Raw genomic sequence first — 22,497 nt, 5'->3', positions numbered from 1 at the left:
TTTACGTTTAGAATTTCCTCCGCAGGCCGCTCCTTCGGAAACCTTGACTCGTTCCTGTCATTGGACCCAGACGAATCACCATACTTTTGTAACTCGTCTCCACCCGAGGTAACGATTCCCTTCACACTCACAACACCCCCGCTCCACTCGCCGATACCCTCGTGACGCACTAATAATTTTTTATTCACCGTCTTCCGCACACGCTGGTAGATTACCTCCGGCTCGCATTACCCTGAGAGCATGTTCATCACCACTTATTCTTTTTTCTTTTTCTACTGTCAATGAAGTTGAACGCCACAATTCAGTTAGATTGTATCCATATAGAGACTGGTCCGTGTTCTGACAAATTTGGTCTTATGTTGTATAATTAACTTAATTTAATCGTTAATCACCATGTTTCCTTTTCTTTTTCCCCATCTTTTTCCCCTGCCTCATTGTTTATGTCGTTTTTTGTACTAATTGTGTAAATTCAGGCATTTCTTAAATTGGCAATTCATACTAATTAGTCCTGATGATGATCCTAAAATCCCCCCGTTAAGGATCGAAACGTCGTCGACTATGTGGTTCACCTTACACTTAAACAATCTATGTGTATAGAATGTGGTGAAGGTGACAAGCTGTATACTAAGATGTTTCACTATCTAGTATTCTCTGACATAGAAACATCACTGCAATTGCCTGTATGTTTTTCCAAAATATTATGTTCTCTTGATATGTAAGCCACAGGATACAGGCTTGTGTCCCACCAACATTTTGCTTACATCCCTTTTGATCACTGCTAAACTATTGTTTCTTATTAAAGTCGCCTTGTCCGGCTGGACATAGGCTATAATATAGCACCAATTTTGGCTATATTCATTGTTTTTTGCGAATATTTCTCGTTTTCAGGGACCAGTGTCTCTTATAATACGTTACTTCCCAAGGTCCCTGACTTATTGCTTTGGGTGCCCTTGTGTTTCTTTTACTGATTAAGCGCAATCGCTGGATTGCAAGGGCTCACGCTCTTATTCCCTCTTCTTCTTGAAAGTGGGTCACTTTCCTCTCCTTCTGACTATCATATCCAAATTCCCCCCACTCCCTCCCCTTTCCTTGTCATGTCAGATCACGCACCACTCTACACAGATGAATACATTAAAAGAATTCTAGAAGGCCCTTCCCTCTTTACTGACTCTACTAATGTCCCCCAAGAAATTAGTTCCACCTTATCAGAACAACTGGAAAAAATCAAGAAAAAGTCTGTCAGGTTGCAACTTATGATACGGATGCTTACAGAGTACTTAAAAGCAAATATCATTCCTACCGGCCTCCAAGTTAGAAACGTACCTGGTATTTTCACAGATATCCCGAAATACATCACTAACTTTAGCTATATTAGCACAACCTGCTCGAGACATTGGCTAGTTCTAGGCATAGACACAGCGACAGAAGAACTCAAAAAAACTCTGGATGAGATAACAGACCTTGAAAGACAAATCACAACCAGTGACACTATATCAGACAGCAAGAAACTGCTAGAACAAATACAGAAAACAGTGGACGAATTCTACAGAATAGAACAGAACAAAAAATCTACTAAAGTTAAAAAAGACATAAAATCCTATTCCACCGAACGTACTTACCCTTACCTGACTAAGGATTATTATACCAACAGGTCCTACAACAATCAACGTTACAATCGCCCCTGGGGGAGATTTAACAGAGGTAATACCCTTGTCGGATTTTCTGATACTTCTGTAGATTCGTCAGACAATTCAGATCCCGGTGAAGGGACTAGCAGTGGGAACAGGGCACTCCCCAATCCACAATCCTCAGCGCCCTCTTTTTTAGGCCGCGGCCCCAACGAACCTCCAAGAAGAGGTGGGTTGAAACGTGCTCACTGGCAGAACCCTCCGGGAGAACGACAAACCCGACGCAACTACTACCGTTGGTAAATTGTCCCTCCGAATTAAATTGTCCCTCAGAACTATATAGTAGTAATTCTTCTCACCAGACACAAACCAATCTTCTACTCCCCATATTTAATCTTACTAAGCATCAATTGAATGACTACGAACTATCCATACTTAGCAAGGGACTCTCATTTGTACCCACAACTAGGACCAACTTTCTCGACCTGCAGACTGAAGTACTCAGGTTCTTCAGGAAGATTAGACTACAGAGTTATTTCTTACTTAATCCTCTTCCACCTAAAACATCCAATACTCCCCTGAGACCTCCATCCACTTTTTCCCCATCAGCAAGCATGGTTCCAGCTGAGGTTTCCTCTTTTGAGAAATTGGTCCTAAAGGACCTTTCTCAACTGGCGACAGAACGCCAGTTCATCCCTTATAACATTGCACTGGAAGAGAAAACAGCACTGCAAACTCTCAAGGCCAATGACATGATGGTCATCAAACCTGCCGACAAAGGCGGTGGAATAGTATTACAGGATACCACCACCTATAAAAACGAAATACTGAGGCAACTAGGCAATACAGATCACTATTGCAAACTCCCCACCAATCCTACAAATGAACTTAAACAAATTATACAGCAGACAACAAAATCAGGTCTGGAAGAAGGCTTCCTTTCCAAACATGAGTATGATTTTCTTAATGCCAAGGCTCCACGCATACCAGTCATTTATACTCTACCTAAGATCCACAAGGACAGTTCAAATCCACCCGGACGGCCCATTGTATCAGGCTGCGGGTCTATCCTAGAGCCACTGGGTCTATATGTGGACTACTTCATTAAAAATTTTGTCCCATCCACTCCATACTATGTTAGAGACAGTATGCAGATGATCACCCTAGTAGAAAATCATAGTTTCAATCCATCAACCGACACACTCTGCACCTTAGATGTGGAATCACTATACACAAACATCCCCCAACGAGACGCACTACTTATCATTGAGCAAACTCTAGATAGCCGCACCAGACCACACGCTGTTCCAACTGTTTTCATTTTACAACTTCTAGAGATCTGCCTCACCAGAAATTTCTTTTTATTTGATGGCCATTATTACCAACAAACCAAGGGAACATCCATGGGAGCAGTTTTTGCACCGAATCTGGCCATTTTATACATGAATGCCCTTGAGGTGAATCACATAATGGTCCAAGACAATCCCTTCCACTCAGCAATAACACACTGGAAACGCTATATAGATGACATCTTTTTTATTTGGCATGACACTGAAACCTTGCTTGAGAATTTTCTACACTGGCTCAACAATAACTGTGGAGGTCTCAAATTCACACTCACACACAACAACACATCTATACCATTTTTGGACTTGAACATAACACATGATGATGGACACCTGATTACTAGCCTCTTCAGGAAACCTACAGAGCGAAATACACTGTTAAAATACAATAGCAATCACCCTAGGGCCTTAAGAGATTCCCTTCCCTACTCACAATACTTACGGATTAGACGTAATTGCACCCTTAAAGAGGACTACTTCAGGGAGGCAAAAACGCTAAGCAGTAAACTAACTTCTAGGGGATACCCAAAAAAGCTGGTCCGTAGTGCCTTGAAGAGAGCATGGTACTGCCCAAGGGATGTCCTTCTGGAACCCAAAACTAAGAAAAGGGAGAATCGCATAGTTTGCGTCACGACTTTTTGTCCCTCCTCCAATAAAGTACGTAAAAGTATTCTCAAACACTGGGGTGTGTTGAATGCAGGAATACTGAACATTGAGAGACCTCTTTTTGCTTTTAAGAGAAGCAAAAATATCAAAGACCATCTGATCAGAGCAGCACTCCCTGACCCCAAAAACACCGGCACACTCCTTGATTATTGGTCCTTACCGGCAGTTGTTGGGCATAACAAATGTGGCAATTGCTCTGTCTGTGAATTCACTGCTGATTGTAAGGAGTTTGTTTTTGGCACCATACGTAAACCTCATAATCACTTCAGCAATTGTAACACCTGTAATGTCATCTATGCAATTTTATGTCCCTGTGGAATGATTTACATAGGTCAAACAACACAAAAAATCCGGATCAGAATCTGCCAACACAGAAGCAGACTGAGGTGCAAAACACCTAATGCACCGTTGGTAGAACATTTTGAGAGTGCTGGCCATACTGAGGATGACATTCGTTGGACAGTCGTTTCAGCTGTTAAAATTCCACCAAGAGGTGCGGATATATCCCAATTACTGAACAAAGAAGAATTAAAATGGATTTTGAAGACGGAAAGCATACACAAAGGATTAAATCGCTTAGAGGATTGGACATCCTTGCTATGATCTCACAGTCTTCTCCCTATAAACTTGAAGCAAACACAGAGCCTCTGCTCATGTGTAAAACTATGACTTTGCCTTCCGCACTCGCTGAACTAATGGAAAAATCGCGCTGACTGTGTTAAACAACTGATTTATTATTTATGTTCTTGAACAGAATATGGATGCTCCCTTAATTTTCCATTTTCGTTTCGTTTTCTTGACTGTCTATTCATGCTACACTATCGGTCTTTTTTCTCGGCATCTACGGAAATTAGTCCTTTTCACTCACCCAATATGGCGTTCAAAACTCGCCAACTCTCCTTCACTTGCCCTCACTTCACTTCCTTGATCGATCACATGACCACCATGTGATTGATCACCTGATTCTCTGCACTCACAAAATAGCCACAAACAAACTCCTTCCTCACAGCCCATCCGGGATTGTCCGACCGCGCTGTCCTGCAGACCCCCACGGAACGCATCTCCTTCATTGTAACGAGGTATGTCCGCCACGATCTCTATGCCGGCCACGCACTACGCCGTCACAGTATGAGACCCCTTCTCATTCTCCCTTTTCCTCGATAGATACCGCATCACCGTGTTGACTTGATTGTACCTTCATTGCCCAAGGTAAGCCTGTCACCCCTTAGACACGGTCCCTCTCACTTTTCCTGCTTCGATTTTTTACAACTCGAATTTCCTTCGCAGGGTTCTTGGATTCCCTAAATTCGCTCAGGTCATCGAACCAAGACGAATTTCCATTTTTGCCTCAAAAACTCGGAAACTCGAGGTAAATGATTCCTGCTTTTTATTCGCCCCACCCTTTCACCATTTCCCGCCTCGTTTTTTACGTTTAGAATTTCCTCCGCAGGCCGCTCCTTCGGAAACCTTGACTCGTTCCTGTCATTGGACCCAGACGAATCACCATACTTTTGTAACTCGTCTCCACCCGAGGTAACGATTCCCTTCACACTCACAACACCCCCGCTCCACTCGCCGATACCCTCGTGACGCACTAATAATTTTTTATTCACCGTCTTCCGCACACGCTGGTAGATTACCTCCGGCTCGCATTACCCTGAGAGCATGTTCATCACCACTTATTCTTTTTTCTTTTTCTACTGTCAATGAAGTTGAACGCCACAATTCAGTTAGATTGTATCCATATAGAGACTGGTCCGTGTTCTGACAAATTTGGTCTTATGTTGTATAATTAACTTAATTTAATCGTTAATCACCATGTTTCCTTTTCTTTTTCCCCATCTTTTTCCCCTGCCTCATTGTTTATGTCGTTTTTTGTACTAATTGTGTAAATTCAGGCATTTCTTAAATTGGCAATTCATACTAATTAGTCCTGATGATGATCCTAAAATCCCCCCGTTAAGGATCGAAACGTCGTCGACTATGTGGTTCACCTTACACTTAAACAATCTATGTGTATAGAATGTGGTGAAGGTGACAAGCTGTATACTAAGATGTTTCACTATCTAGTATTCTCTGACATAGAAACATCACTGCAATTGCCTGTATGTTTTTCCAAAATATTATGTTCTCTTGATATGTAAGCCACAGGATACAGGCTTGTGTCCCACCAACATTTTGCTTACATCCCTTTTGATCACTGCTAAACTATTGTTTCTTATTAAAGTCGCCTTGTCCGGCTGGACATAGGCTATAATATAGCACCAATTTTGGCTATATTCATTGTTTTTTGCGAATATTTCTCGTTTTCAGGGACCAGTGTCTCTTATAATACGTTACTTCCCAAGGTCCCTGACTTATTGCTTTGGGTGCCCTTGTGTTTCTTTTACTACCGGGAACATAATTAAGGCAGTAATCAAACATGAGGGTTGCTGGTCAACCTAGTACTCTCAGCTGTTCCTTCGTTCTCCCACATTTCAGTTTACATACGTTGGATAGTGTTTGATTCTGGGATTTTTAGGCTTACCTTCAGTCCCGTCCTTAACCTCCCTTCCTACAACTCTCCCCCCCCCCCCCCGCCCTCCCCTCCAGGCATGTCCCTGGTACTCAGGTCGCTAATTTGCGGTATCCCACAACTCCAGGTTGGGCTGCAGTATTTAGTGGGGTAACTGGTTAGGGAATCTCAATCAGACAGAGTGGCAATCTGTTGTGCTTGCTAGTGAGTTCCATGGTTCTAAGATTCACTCATACTCAGGCAGCTTAGTCTACTCCTACCGGGGGTTCATCTATTGAGTCATCCTCCTCATTGTCCTCGGGGACCTTAAGTGCTACAACTAACATTTCCCAAGCTCTTGCTGCCTCCAGTGCTCTCTCGCTTCCCGTTCTTTTTGCTATTTGCATTCTGATCACACCTTCACATTCAGCCCACTTAACGATTTCTGTTTTTCATCTTGCTATGCTGGGACGCTGCTTCGCTTTCCAATGCATGGTGATGTCTCTTTTGGCCAGTAGTAGGCCCATATCTAAGAACTTACTCGGGATTTTATTTTTAGATGTATGACGGAACAAGTGTAATATGCAGCATTTCTGAGTCGTCTCTATTTCTCCGTCGCTGATGTCAGTCAGCAACGTCATCCCCTCCCCCCAGAAATTACTCAGGTGTGGGCAGTCCCAGAACATATGCCTTAAATTTGCTCCTTCTCTATTGCATCTCGGGCAAGCAGCTGCTTGAGTCGGGAAATACTTGTTAATCTTTTCCGGGGTGAGGTATGCTCTATGTAGTATGTAAAAATGCACCACCTGAAATCTGGTGTTTCTGGTGCTCTTCCAAGCTTTCTCCACTAATTTGCCCCAGCTTTTTTCTGGGATAGCTTCTTCAAGGTCCGCCTACCACTTCAGTCTCAACTCCGATAAAGGCAGTAATGTTTCCCGCATTATGGGCTTGTATAAGCACGTAAGCACCTTGAACGTACCTGCCGCCAAAACCACATATTGGCAGCACAGTGACGTTTTTGTTTCAGTAAGTCACTCTACCCAATGTTTTTGTATGACCGCAGTGAGGGCAGGATACAACAGGAAATTTCCCCCCCCCCCCCCCCCCCCCGGTAGCTCATACCAGGCCTGCAGGTCATTGAACGGGATCATGGCCTCCTCCTCATATAGGTCTCCTATGTTAGCCAACCCTTGTGTCGCCCATGTTGTCAATCTCTGCCAATTACCCCCATGTGGCAAGGCTGCACACCTAAGTAACGGGATTTCCGGGGCATAAGGGTGTCTAATCTTGGCCCGCTGCAAGATCCTATTCCAGTACCGTTGTGCTGTGTCGAGCTCCGTGGTGAGGCTTGGGGTTTGAACAGGAAGCCGTAATATGATTTGCGATACCAGTTTTAAGGTAACACAGTCTTCCTTCCGTTCTTCTTTCCCCCTGAGACAGTTAACCACCCATTGCGTGAGCCATTGGAATTGTGCCGCTAGAAATTAGGCCTCAAAATCAGGCACTGCCATTCCTCCCTCTGCTTTTGGCCGCATGAGAACAAGCGCCACTCTACGTCTACCATTGCCCCATAGAAAACCCGTGATTATTGACCTAAGTTGGGCAAAGTACTTCGTTGGTATCCAGACCAGCAAGGTCCCAAAGTAATAGAATAACCTCGGTAGGGTCACCATTTTAAGCAGAGCTACTCGGCCGGCTTCAGATAGCGGCAAGGAGCTCCAGAAGTCGAAGTTGCATTTTGCTCCTCTGATGGCCTTCCCTATGTTACTCTCTAGCATGTCCTCCTGAGTGTGGTATATTTGAGTGCCCAGGTACGACAGGCACCTATCTTCCCACCTCACCCCCTCTGTTTCCTGTGGGCCTATCTTGCCCTCTTTTGCAGGGAACTGGCAAGACTTTGCCCAGTTCACCTTTAGCCCTGCAATCCTGCTGAGTCCCCGTAGCAATTCTTTCGCTCCCTGCAGCACCTCCCTTGAATCCGCCAGAAATAATAAAAGGTCATCGGCATACAGGACATTGTGGTGGATCTGCCCATCAACGTTAAGATCCTGATAGGATTGCCCTAATCGAGCTTTTACTGCTAGCAGCTCCATCGCCAGGGCAAACAGTAAGGGGGAAAGGTAGCACCACTGTCTCGTTCCTCGTCCCACGTTGCAGATATCCGATATCAGCCCACCAGTTTTAACTCCAGCAGTCGAGTCGGAATACAGGATATCTGTCCAGCCCACATAGTTGTCTCCCAGCCCGAACTACCGCATCACATGGAACAAATATGGCCATTCTAGGCTATCAAACGCTTTTTCTATATCAACTGCGAAGATTGTCCCAATATCTTTCCCATAGGAGTCAGCCTCCAGCACTCGCAATAGGCGCCGAATATTAAGCGCTGTGTTTCTGGTGGGGATGAACTCGGATTGGTCTTTGTGTTTTAGAATGGTCATGTGAGGGAGTAAGCGAGTTGCCAATATCCTGCTCAGTATTTTGTAGTCTAAGTTGAGCATAGAGAGCTGGCAAAACGCCGTTTTATCCCATGGTGACTTCCCCGGTTTGAGCAGTGGTATGATGATCGCCTCTCTAGTAGATACGGGCAGGTGTCCCACTTGTTTTGCATCATTGTATAACTTTACTAGCCTGGGGGCCAACACATCGATGTGTGCTAGGTAAAATTCAATTGGTAGGCCATCTGTGCCAGGTGTTTTATTCTATGCCATATTCTTAATAGCCCCCCTCACTTCCCCAATCTCGACTTCCCGCCCCAGGGTATCTGCAACTTCCTCAGCCAGACCTGGTAGTTCCACATCTCGTATGAATTCATGCAACTCCTCCTCCACTGGGACCAACTTACTCTGGTATAGGTCCTTGTAATATGTTAAAAACAAATAATTTTTTCCCTGTTGGTCATACATCACTGCTCCATCTTGTTCCCTAAGTTCCACGATTACCATGCCTCTCCTGGCAGGGTTAGCCAGCCAAGCCAGAAGAGCACCTGACTTGTCCCTCTCCGAGTAAGTACGGGTTATGTATTTTTTGTAATCGAAGCAACAAAGGCGTTCTACCTGGACTGCCACTGCCTCTCTAGCCTCCAGGAGTTCCCTCTGCTTGTCCACTTTCTCAGGTCTTACTTTTTCTAGTTCTCTTAGGTGCTGTAGTCCTGGGGTAGTACCTTTCTTGTACCCATCATCTCAGATATACAGCATCCTCTAATAACTGTTTTAAATGCATCCCACTCCACCAATGAATTTGCTGCAATGTTAGCATTTTTTGGGAAATAATGAACTATAGCTGTGTCTATCGCTGCATGGAACACCTGGACTTCCAGATTTTGGGTTGCGCGCGGGACCATTGCGAGCTTATCATCTCAGGATTGTGGTTGAATATCGTCCTAGTGAGGTATTCACTGCTTCAAACCCCCTCATGCACATCAGGGGAGCACAGTATGGCATCCAATCGGACATGCAATTCGTGCAGGGCTGAGAAAAAGAAGTAATCCCAGGTCCCGGGGTGTTGTGCTGTCTACATATCTATCAATCCCCACCTATGTTGCCAGTTGCATCTTGCCTCTGCTAGTTTGTAGGCGGGTGCGTCAGGGAGCAGAGGGTGGGAATGGTCAAGTGTAACATCTGATGTACAGTTAAAGTCTCCTCCCTATAAAACTGAACCTGTGAGTGCAGTGGCCAGTTTCCCAGAAAGGTGTGAAAAGAAGGTTGGTTGGTCTGAATAAGGCACGTATATGCTACCCAGTACCAGTTCCCTGCCATCTAGTCTCAGTGTCAGTCCGGGACACAATTCCCCCATATTGGGCGCCCCCCTGTACCCATCCCCCCTTCCGCCACCTCCCGAGCCATGTGAGTCACCCATCCCTAATTTGCCCCCCAAGCCCTCCTCCCCCGCTCACTGAAATCTCCGCTTCCTTCCCAACTCTCCACAACTTGCCCCCCATTAACAGATCAAGCCCGGCAACACCTCCATCCTCCTGAATGGCAACCAAACCATACCACCATCCTCCATGCTCGCCGCTGCAAGGTCTGTCAGGTGGCCCTGGGCCTAGCCTCAGGTGCAGCCGCACCCAACCTCCCCTTGGAAACCGCACACAATCAGCCCCACTGCCCCCAAGTTCCCCCCAGCCAGGCTCTATTACCTCCCACCTTTGAGGGTGACAGTCTGCCCGGCACCCCTGCACCCATCACCCTCGGCCCTCCCCACATCCTCCCTTGCAATACACCCCTTCACCCCTCCCATGACTGTGCCCGGCCCCCCGCCATGTCTCCCGAGCACCCGCAGAAACTGTAACCAACCACACCGCGCTCAGAAGTATGAAAGGCTATGGCATGAAGACTACCCAACTCCTGCATACGTCCCCTCCTGCAAGCCCCCCCTGTTGCTCCTGCACTCCGCTGCTTTCCCACCCGGCATTCCCAGCGCTCTCCTTAACTTCACAATGAAACCCCTTGCTGCCCCTTCCTCAGGCTGCCCAATCACGGTGTCCCCTCCTTTCCCCCTTCCAGCTGAGCCCGCCGACGAGACCAACCACCCTGCCCAGGAATCCAGGACGTTGAACCACGCCGAGACCCAAACCCAGCCCCCACCCCCCCTCCAAGATCGGCAGCTCCGAGCATAAGCCCCCTTCCGCCCAGGAAACCCCGCCATCCCCACTGTCTTGTTACGCCACCCTGTGCTCCCGAGCCCCACCATCTACGCCTCTGCAACCCTCAACTGAGCATTCCACAGCCCGAGACCCACCCCCTTTCTCGAGCGCCCTTTCCTGCACCCAAGCATTCCCGTGTGCACCCCGGAGCCCACCCATCCAAAACTTCACTCCCAACCTCACTGTGGTCCTCCTCATCCCTCTGTCGCACTTAATCCCTGAACAATTGCATTCATACGCCACATCCAAGCACCACGACCACCCACACACACGGCCCCCCGCAACCAGATGCGCACACTCCACACCCGACTCCTCCGGCCGGCAGAGGCGGCCACGGATGCAACCCATCAGAGAGTAAACCACATTGTCGCTAGGAGCCGTGTATTCATTCATTATTCATTGGTAATACCAAATCTTGCAAAAGCTGCTACCAACCGCTAATGGAATGAGGACGCTATTTGTGGATTGCGCTCAGCCGCACCATTGTTCAGCAAGACACCGTGTCTGTTCCAATCACCGTTTACAAATGCATTTGTCGTAATCAAATGCAAGGTGGCATCCGGGGGTGGAGCCCCATTATGCCGCTCCGCGCTGACCACCCGCCCCACCCCCACAAACCACCTCCGCCTTCCCCAGCATTATTCCCCTTCCAGTGTTATAAGTGTAGACTTATAAGTGTTTAACCATGCAACAGTTGGTGTTGTTGCACCAAGGATATTCTGCTGCATAACTAATTACTTATAAGGTGCCAAAAGCGAGACCTATTGGCTATGCCAATGCTTGTTTAATTAGTAGGTCAATTCCCAATTCTTCCATATTCTACTTAGCTTAACTGTGGAGCCCACCCTTTTAGCATACAGAACTTATCTAGTGTATTCCCTTTGCATTTTCAAGAACCATTGGGAAACTGTAGGGGTTGTCTCCGATTTCCAGTTTGCTAAAAGGAAACCTTGCCACTAAGATGGCGATAAAAATAAATCAACGCTGTCTAATAGTTCTTCAGCTATCTCAAGCATGCCAAATAGAGTAGCAGACGCTTCTGTCTTGCCAGAATTTAATTAAATGGGTGCATGTAAATGCTATAAGAAGCCAACCTCCATAGGCTTGCCTGCATCTAAAACATTTTGATTCTACCCCGGGATAAATATTGAGTTTGACGGGGGTGTAATAATCATCCATTTACTAAACTGCGCCATTCTCCTTAAATTGGCTGCTCTTACTGCCTTGCAGCTCCATCGATTATATCCCTGCCATTGTGAGAGAGTTATACAACAGCCTGTAGAAGTTTGTATTTCCTCCAAATGGTCTGAGATCTCCAATTGATTTGCTGCTGGTTTGAGTAGTCTGTACCAATTGCCTACTTCTTTAATTCTGGAGATACCTTATGGTTCCCAAGATGCATCTCAATAAATTCCTCTTTCCCTGTTCTTTCTGATCAAAACTGTTTAATTTTAACAAAGCTAAAGAAATAATACACCTTAATGTTGGGATTCCGATTCCCTATTTCCTGCCATTTTAATAAGTTCCCCCCACTGAAAAAATCCTGTAATCTATGAAACCTCAAAATAGTCCATTGAATGCATGTTTGCAGAGGCCACCTTAGCGCCAATGGAATACAGTCTGATATTTTTAACAGAAGATGAAGCCAGGGGATTTCATATGAATCCCAGATTTTTTTCTTTTTTTTTTTAAAGCACTATATAACCGGAGATGTCTTATATGTCGATTTTGTAGGTAACCTAGGAATGCCTAGGTCTTTTTATCATAAGATTCAAATAGAAATTGGCCTCCTGTTAGTCCTTAGTGGAATTAATATTTGGCCAATTAAGCAGTAACGACTGATAGTATACTTTTAAATTAGGAAGGGCTAGGCCACCTACATCCACATCTAGCTGTAGAGCTTGAATTTTTAGTCTCTGCTTTTCCCCCTGCCAAATAAAGTGTTTAATTTCCCTATTAATAGCATCATAAAATGTTTGGGGAATCGTAATCATAATATTTGAGAATAAAAATAGTGGGAGAAGTTTCATGTTAATAAGTGCCACTCACCCCATAATAGACATAGACAGGTTTTGTAACTGTTTTAGAAGATTATGCATTTTATTTAACATTATGATAAAAGTTATTGAAAATAAGTCTTCTAGTTTAGCGGTTACAAAGATCCCCAAAAATCTTACTACCTAAGTTTGTGAATGATCGACCTGCATAGAGGTCGATAATATTTCTGAAATGCAGTTAAAAAGTGGCGCCTCTGACTTTGAATGGTTGATTTTCTAACCCCCTATTGCTGTATATTTGCTTATTGTGGAGAAGGCTCGAGAAATATTATCCTTGTCTACTGCTTTATAAAGAACCAGATCATCAGCAAAGAGTTTAAGTTTTGCTGATGCTGAGATTGGGGCTTTAATAGCGCTGTCTTGCTGAATAGCACATGCCAAAGGCTCAATAAAGAAAACAAAATAAGGGAAAGGGGACAACCCTGGTGCATCCCACGACTGATTAAGATAGATCCTGCTGTAGTTCTGTTAATAATTATAAATGCCCTTGCAATATAATAAAGATATTTTACTACCTGACTGAATTTAGATGGAAAGCCAAATTTTTTTAAGACTGTAAAAAGGACATTCCACTGAACTCGATCGAATGCCATTTCTGCATCTAGCTTTATTATTGCTGCTCTAATTTTATTTATCTAGAAACCCTGAAATCTCCATACAGAACAAGATTCACTGGGGCACTTTTTTGGGAAACGTTTGCGAAGATTCGTCAAACTGCACGAAAGATATAGGCAAGTCAAACAATGCTTATCCTATGGAAACGTGGTCCTAACTATCTACTATATATATATAACAGCCAGTTAAAAAGATAAAGCTATTGTTCCCTCCATCTCAGTGCACTATCTATGCTGCAATTGTGCTATTAGGTTTTGAAAGAATTTGTAATACCCCACAAATCCAACACTGTATGCCAATGCCTCCTGGCTCCAGGAGTCATTAACCCTACTTGTGTGCTCTTTAGTATATAAACCCAATTCTTCAATCAGTGCATTAATGCATAAAGTAGGCAGTACTGCTGAACAAATTAAATTGGCTTGCTTTCCTTCTAAAGTGTTAACCAAATATGTGCCAGAAACGTATTGTGCGCCTTGACTATCTCTAGCACTTATGAGAATTCAAATTTCCTAATTGATCCAATAAAAAAAAAAGTTAAGATATCATAGTGAGCTTCATTGGTTCTTTTCATAAACATAGACCAAATACCTCGCTTCGCACCCCGCTAATTTTAGCATTCACAGACACACATGAATAAAATATACACAAACTGCAGAGCATTACATCTTTCATGTATTGTATCATTCACAGGCACACATACAAGCAGCACGTGTACTACACACACACTGTACAGCACTCCACATCAAACCAATGTAAGCCAAAGGTGAGTTAAGCGCACAGCAGCAGAACTTTAAATGAGTGAGCCTGTTGGCCTCTCCCCATTGACACAGGTAAAAAAGACCTGCTCACTTCTGCTGATCACTGCACAATATGCTGCCACTACCGCGCTTGTGCTGCTTAACTTCTGGAAAAAGCATCAGCACTATGAGGGTAGCACTGTGGGCATCCGTCCCAGTCAAAAAAGACCACACATGTGAGACAGACCTTTATCAAGGAACACACTCATGATCTGTATTCACCCATGACAGCAAAAATCAACATCAGAGATTCATACATCTTCACAATTGGGGCAGTCAGGGCAGGGTTGCATGCCCATCACCATGAGAGGTTACCAACACAGAGCCATAACATTCATACCACACTGAAATACCCTGTGTCATGTAGATAATGTTGTGTTAACATGAATAAAGCTAATGCTATGATTCTTCTTTTGATTTAGGTGACGACTCAAATGTGAACTGAAAAGCAACAATTCTCAGAAAGACTAAAACTACCGGCAGCTTAATTCATGAAAAAGTAATATTGTCAATTTTCTGTGACACCTAGTCAAAAGAATATGAGATCTTACATGTCAGGCACACAAAGTAAATCTGGAAATAGTTGTTAAAGTGTTCATCAGCATGAGAATGTTTTTCTTTCAGGAGAATCACATAGAATATTGATCACATTTAAGACCAATTTAGTTAATAATGTTAAGCATTTGCAGATGAAATGAGCAATAATCAAAGCAGTGTATTCTTGAAAAGCCTCAATCACACAGAAACCTTTTCTGTCAACAAATGAATGCATACCTCATATAAATATCAATGTACTAAATGTGAAAATTGCAACAAAGAAGTTAAAGTGTTGCAGGGTATCAGGCAACCCATACCAATGAGAAACCTGATGTACATGCCAAGTGTGGGGAAGGCTTGAGTAAGAAAGATCTTGTTAAAGCCAACCAGAGAGGGCATACAGGCAAGAAAACTTACATATGTACAGCAGGGTAACAAATGCTTTAAGGTACGTAGAATGATGTCTGAGCACCAAAGAACTCATTCAGACAAGAAACCTTATGCATGTACCGAATGTAGTGAAACATTCAGTTTGAAAAATACTCTTACTATGCACTGGACAGTTCATAGAAATGAGAAACCGTACCAGTGCACTGAATGTATGAAAAGTTTTATTCGGAAAAATCATTTAATTGTACATCAAAGAGTGCACACGGGTGAGAAACCGTACCAGTGCACTGAATGTATGAAAAGTTTTATTCGGAAAAATCATTTAATTGTACATCAAAGAGTGCACACGGGTGAGAAACCTTATCAGTGCAGTGAATGTTATCAAAACTTCGGACACGTAGCAAGTCTTAATAGGCATGAAAAAACACATACTGGAGAGACCCCTTATAAATGCAGTGAATGTAGGAAAAGCTTCATTCGTAAAGAAAGCCTTACTGTGCATGAGAGAATACACACTGGTGAGAAACCGTATCCATGTGCTGAATGTGAGAAAAGCTTTCGTCTGAAAAAACATCTTACTGTCCACCACAGAATACACACCGAAATGAAACCTTATCCGTGCACTGAATGTGGGAAGAGCTTTAGTATGAAAGCGAACCTTACTAGGCATGAGAGAATACACACTGGTGAGAAACCGTATCAATGCACTGTATGTGAGAAAAGCTTTAGTCGGAAACAAATCCTTACTAGGCACCATAGAACACACACACAGACGTGACACCCTATCAGTGTACTGAATGTGGAAAATGCTTCAGGCGAAAGGAAAGTTTATTTAGGCACTACTACACACATACAGGAGTAAGTCTTTATCAGTACTCCGAGTGTGGCAAACAATTTAAAAGTGAACGAAAGGTTACTCTTCATCAGAAAATACACACAGGCAAGAAACCTTATAATAACTCTGAAAGAAGACAAAAGGTTCACTAGAAAGGACCATTATATTGCTCACCAAAGGGCACACATTTGCAAGAACCCTTATCGATGCTCAGAAAGTGGAAAGGAGTTCAGAACGAAGCAATATTGTACTTTTCACCAGAGAAGACACACAAGTGAGAAACCTCATCAGTGCTCAGAATGTAGGAAGTGCTATTCTGAGAAAGCAGGTCTTAGAAGACACATTAGGGCACACACGGGTAAAACACCATATCAATGCTCATAATGTGGGAAACACTATTCTGAAAAAGCAGGTCTTAGAAAACACATTAGAGCACACACGGGTGAAAAACCATATCAATGCTCAGCATGTAGAAAAAGGTTCAGTGAGAGAGCAGATCTTGTTGTTCATTACAGAGCACACACAGATGAGAAGCCTAATCAATGCTTGGAATGTTCGAAAAGATTCCTTGTGAAAGCAAGTCTCATAAGTTATCAGAGGGTACACACAGGTGAGAAATCATAGGAGTACAGTAAATGTGGGAAAAGTTTCAGTTCAAAAGGAAGGCTTACTGATCACCAGAGTACACACAGGTGAGAAACCACATGAATGCGAGAAAAGATTCTGTTGGAAAGGAGATCTTACAATTCACCAGAGGACACACACTGGTGAAAAACCATATCATTGCTCAGAATGTGGGAAATGCTTCTTACGTAAGCAATGTCTTAATAAACAGCAAATCGTGCATACAGATTAAAACCCTTATCAGTGCAGTAAATGTGGGAAAAGGTGCTGTTCCAAAATAAGTTGTATATGTCCCCAGAGGGCACACACAGGAGATAAACCATATTGATGCACAGAATGTGAGAAAAAGTTCAGTGAGATGATGCATACAGGTGTGAAACTTCATCAATGCTCATAGTATGGGAAACTTTTCTGTACAAAAGCAAGACTTGTAATTCATAAGAAGGCAGACACAGGTGAGAAACCACATCAGTGTGGTGAGTGTTGGAAACGTTTCAGGGTGAAAGTATATCTTGTTGTTCATTACAGAGCACACACAGATGAGAAGCCTTATCAATGTTTGGAATGTTGGTGAAGATTCTTTGTGACAGCAAGTCTCATAATTCATAAAAGGGCACACACAGGTAAGAAATCACATGAGTGCAGTTAATGTGGGAAATGTTTCAGTGTAAATAAAAGACATTACCAGAGGGTACACACAGGTGAGAAGCCGTATCAATGCCCAGAATGTGAAAAAAGTTTCAGTTGGAATGAAGGTCTTACAAAGCACCAGAGGACACACTTGAAAAACCATATCAACACTCAGAATGTGGGAAATGCTTCAGGCTGAAAGGAAAACTTATTATACACCAGGAAATTCACACAGATGAAAAACCTGCTGCTGCAATGAATGCGTTAGAAAGAAAAACATATCACCAAAGTGACCATATAGGACAGAACCCACATTAATGCAGTGAATGTGAGAAAGGTTCACTGAGAACGGAAGTCTTACTGAACACAAGAGGACACATGCATGTGTGAAACCTCATCCGTGCCCAGAATGTGACAAAAGCTTCATTATGAAATTAACTCTCATTGAGCACCAAGCATGCAAGCGAGAAACCTTATCAATGTATTGAATATTGGAAAAGATTCAGTACTAAAGGAAGTCTCGCAGATCACCAGAGAACACACACAGGCAAGATACCTTATCAATGCTCAGAATGTAGAAAAACCTATAGTGATAAAAAAAGACATATTTGGGGACACACATGAGAAACCATTTCAATGGTCAGAATGTGGGAAAAGATTCAGAAACAAAGGAAGCCTCGCTTCTCACCAGGTGATGCATCTGGACAGAAGAGATGACTAATTTATGCTCTTTCAAGGCTAAGCTGATCAGCTTCACATAATGGAAACCGTTTTAGATCTTTAACAAATGTAATGAAGTCAACACCGCTGTCATAACTACATCATAAGAAAAGACCGTCCGCCAACACAGGCCATGTGCTTTGAGTAATATGTCAAGCTTTCAGTTTGACTAACGAGTCTTTTGAGGTCATTCCAAAGTACATTTTGATAGTTGTACAGTAGCAGTCTGAGACAATAGTTAATTTTTGCTTTATAATTACTTAAATAACTTCCCACCCTTTTCTCCTACAAACTCAATGAATAAGTAATTTACAAAGTTAATAATGAGTCATTATTACATAATTACCTTTCCACACTATTCCTCGAGTAAATACATTTTTAAAAATAATTAAAAAGCACAAACTATATTCAAAAACATTAACGACAATTGCATAAACAATTTAAACAGAAATACATACATTTAAAACAATATTTTTGACAACTATATTTTTGTAAATGATATTAACAACACAGATATTTTTGACAACTATATTACTTACCATAAAAAAATCCATGTTTTTGTAAACAATATTTCTGCACCACGCTATTTTAGTATTACGATATTAAAAACTCAATGTTTGTGTGACTTGATATTCTGTCCAAATACCTTTTAATTGTATGTCCTTTTATAGCAATGTGCCAAAATAAAGTTTGATATGATGATGTAAACACTTAATTCTGTATGTGTGGAGGCTTTCCCTTCTTCGTCCTTTATACTACTGCCGGAGTACGAAGGACGTAAAGGTCACATCCTCTCACTCAGACCATGGATAGCCTATGGTACATGCATGTCATAATTTTCCCCTGTTGTTTTCACTGTTCAAGAAATGCTTAACTGCTTTTAATTTTTAGTTTGTCATGTTGCCAAAAAATACTGTTTGCACTAGATTCAGGAGTTTTAAATTGTTTTCTTAAAATAAATATATCAAAATGCATATTCTGTTTCCAGTGGTCCTTAAGTGTGTAACTAATTAATGAAAGATCATTTAGATTGCCACTGCTTCTTTGAATCATTTAGGAGACTGTTTGTATTTCAGAAAGCACAAACATGCCTGCAGGAATGGTCAATGGATTCTGTGGGGCTACCATAACCTAGACACCCGTGGTCAAGCGATGGTGCACTAAACTCAGTTGCAACACACAAAAAAGGGGAGAGAGGTACATCTCCTTTTCCATCCTCCCTTTGTTAGAAATCATGCACACACAAAAAAGGGAAAATGAGGGAATGTGAATATTCTGTGGAAACAAGAATATCACAAAGTACAAGCCCATGGTTCTTTAAAATTGCCCTCACCCACTAATAGTAGCATGCTTCATTATACGGCTACACCAACATTGCTGCGCAGACCAAGGTTTGGGTGGAGGCACGGGGATATGGGGAAGACAATACATACATATGTAAAGGGATCTACTCTTCAGAACAAGAAGATATGAATGGTGTGATTAAAACTATCTCTGGGATGGCCTAAACACTCTTTATCATTGGACTCCCAGTAGAGAATTAAAAATGAAGATGCTGGTAATTATTGCCCCTTCATTCCTCTTATCTGCTCTCTCGTGGACATGTTCCGGCCACAAAATCTCACTCAAAAGGGTTGTTTTTGTGCCTTCCTCAGGACTAAAGATCCTGCTTATTTATCCATCCTTACCAAATAGTTCTGGTAATGAGGATATGGATATATTTATCCATAATATAATGACCTTGCTTGTCACTTTCTAGGTAAACACACAACGGGTATTCCTGCAATGACAAACAACATAAATGAATTTAAAAAAAATGCATTTCTCGTTAAGAACATGGTACAGACATCCACCGAGTAGAACCCACACATGCATGGTTCAATTGTTGATGTGAGAGAGACAGCCTCATTCCTAACACAGAATCTCTTACAGCCTGTGTCTTTAAGTGTAAATGGGTAATCCACCTCCACATTCGAACATCGCCCAAGTATAAAGTGCCGGTCAGAAAAGCTGCAATGCAAAGAATATCACTTACCAAGTTTCAATAAGCTTTTCTCTGAAACGAGTGCAAACGAGAGTGTCTCCCTGTAGTCACACTCTTTCACATAGGATAAAATACATGTTAAATACCCCTAAACTTCTAAGGTCTACTCATTTCTTAGCACATCATGCCGTTTTGTTTATTTCAATCTGGCAAGCAGGTCTGCAATAATGCCCAGAGTTATAAAGAACGCCGATTCTAGAATGAGTCTCTCTGTGATCCAGTTAATTAGCACTACCGGGCCAGGGTTTGTTTGCCCCACTATTTAGATTTGTCTGTGTTCTAGATATTGTGTCTCAAACTAATCTCACATAGTTCTGGTCACATGGTCTGATCAGAAATGAATAGTCAGCCCCAATGAGACAAGGTTGTAGAGTCCCTTGATAGCACTCCCTGCTACCCCGTGTAGGTGCAGTCCCCTCAGCATTTTTGCTCTAAATGCACCCTACCTGATCAGGTGACCCTGGTCACATGTTCTGTTCAGAGCTAGAGAGTGCCAGTTCCTTAGAGGAGCCAAACACGACCTCCATGTTGGGGAAGGACCACCAGCAAAATGCGCACTTTAAGCTGTTTTTCACACATTTTAACAGAGGGAGAAATGCCACTCCGTCACACCTCTCACTGCCCCTGTTATAGCCAGTCATACCGGCGTCTCTGTTCCAGACTCTTATAACAAACACATTTCCGTTCTTATGGTCCGATCGCAAATAAATATTCGTCCCGATGAGAAAAGATCATAGATTATTAATGTGTTAAAATAACGGGAAGTGCCCACATCTATTTGTCCCCGTGTTACTCACTACTTCAAGGGAGCGATTTATGTCATTGCAGGAATACCCGTTGTGTGTTTACATAGAAATATATTGTGGATAAAAATAGTCCCATTCAAATAACCAGAACTGTTAGGTGGGAGTGTATAATAAGTGGGAACTTTAGTCCTGAGGAAGTCCGAACAACCTTTTTGAGTGATTGTTAGTGATCAAAACATGTCGATGAGAGAGCAAATAAGGGGGATGAAACAGCACCACTTACCCCCATTTATTCTCCATCTTAATTTTTAATCCTAACCTGGGAGTCCAGTAATAAAAAGTGCTTAGGCCATCACACCATTCATTTCTTGTTGTTCTGCAGAGTAGATCCCTTTCTATGTATGTACTTTCTTCCCCATATCCCCGTGCTCCATCCCAGGTGTTGGTCTGCGCAGGCACGTTGTAGCAGCCCTATGATGGAGCATGCCACCATTAGTGGGTGAGGTCAATTTGAAAGAACCTTGCGTTATTGACATTCTTGTTTCCACAGAATATTCACCTTTCCTCCTTTTCGGTTTTTGTGTGCGCCCTGAACCCAGTCCCTGAACCCATAGGTTGTGAATTTAAACCTTGTAGACCTTGGCCATAGACTCGATATACAACAGTGTCATGTTCATTCCTCTAGCTTCACAATTCACTAAGAATGATGCTCACAAATGCGTTTCTACTTGTCAGGAAGGACTTTGGCACTTTAACTAGGTGAAGTGGCATCTCATCAATGAGGTTTAAAAATATCAAGGGTGTCTAGAATATATCTTTATACCTTGAATATTGAGGAGATACCTACAAATGAAATGTACAGGTTGCTCAGGAGAGCTAGAACTCCTGCACCTTTGTGGTAAACATGTTTCTGCCTCATTGTCGCATGCAGAGTCCACAGCATTTATCAGAACCTCAATCACAAATATGAACAGACGACTCTGCCCATAGACAGACCCTGCATACAGCACACTCAGATGGTACTTGCTGGGAGTAAACAGTAATCACGTTTTGCATTGATTTGGAACCTGTAATTTACAATGAAACAAAATGTTAGACATACAGGACAACATTTAAAAAAACTTAAAAGGTAAAAGCTACCGTCATTGTGTATTGCACACTAATGTATGCTCAAAGTTTATGTGACACTGCAAATACACATTTGAAAAGCCACAGCACAAAGACTAATGTAGTGCTTATAGTGACACACACTCTCGACCCACACAATCAGACGTCCTACTCTAACTCGGGGAGTACATTGCCCCATGGAAGAAACGCTGGAGACTCTCCTTGTAGTCACATGATGGGGATATAGCACCAAAGGTCAGTATATAATTGGCAAGATTAGATCAATCATGGATACAGAATATTCCAAACTTACTCTGTCAAAGGGAGATCCCCCTCCTCATACCTACTCAAAAATGCATCCTCAGGAAATTGACCACAAGCAGACGACACTGACTAAAGAAACATCCACCAGTGTAAATGCATCTGCCAGGCCTTGGTGTTGCATTTGTATTGCGGCACAAAGTCACGAAATGGAGCATGTCATGCTTCATAGTCCTCTGAATGCGGGGCGGCAATGGCAGGCCAGTTCACGTGGGCATTCATTCCTGATACACACCCAAGCTAAATCACTCATGTTTCTAACCCCAAATTTAATGCAGTAGTTCATGCGGACATA

General features: G+C 42.8%; 1 long non-coding RNA gene across 1 annotated transcript in view; it reads left to right on the top strand.

The window, feature by feature from the left end:
- LOC146813510 (uncharacterized) overlaps nucleotides 1-18,958 on the top strand; it is a 40,635-nt gene extending 21,677 nt beyond the window's left edge. Inside the window, exon 3 of the long non-coding RNA XR_014966990.1 lies at nucleotides 14,671-18,958. This is a non-coding gene — a long non-coding RNA (uncharacterized LOC146813510). The remainder of the gene's footprint in view (nucleotides 1-14,670) is intronic.
- Nucleotides 18,959-22,497: the final 3,539 nt, after the last annotated feature.

Source organism: Triturus cristatus, chromosome 7 (assembly GCF_964204655.1).
Source record: "Triturus cristatus chromosome 7, aTriCri1.1, whole genome shotgun sequence".
NCBI classification, from domain to species: domain Eukaryota; kingdom Metazoa; phylum Chordata; class Amphibia; order Caudata; family Salamandridae; genus Triturus; species Triturus cristatus.
The sequence above is the reverse complement of the archived record's forward strand: the minus strand, read 5'-3'. Positions and strand labels throughout refer to the sequence as shown.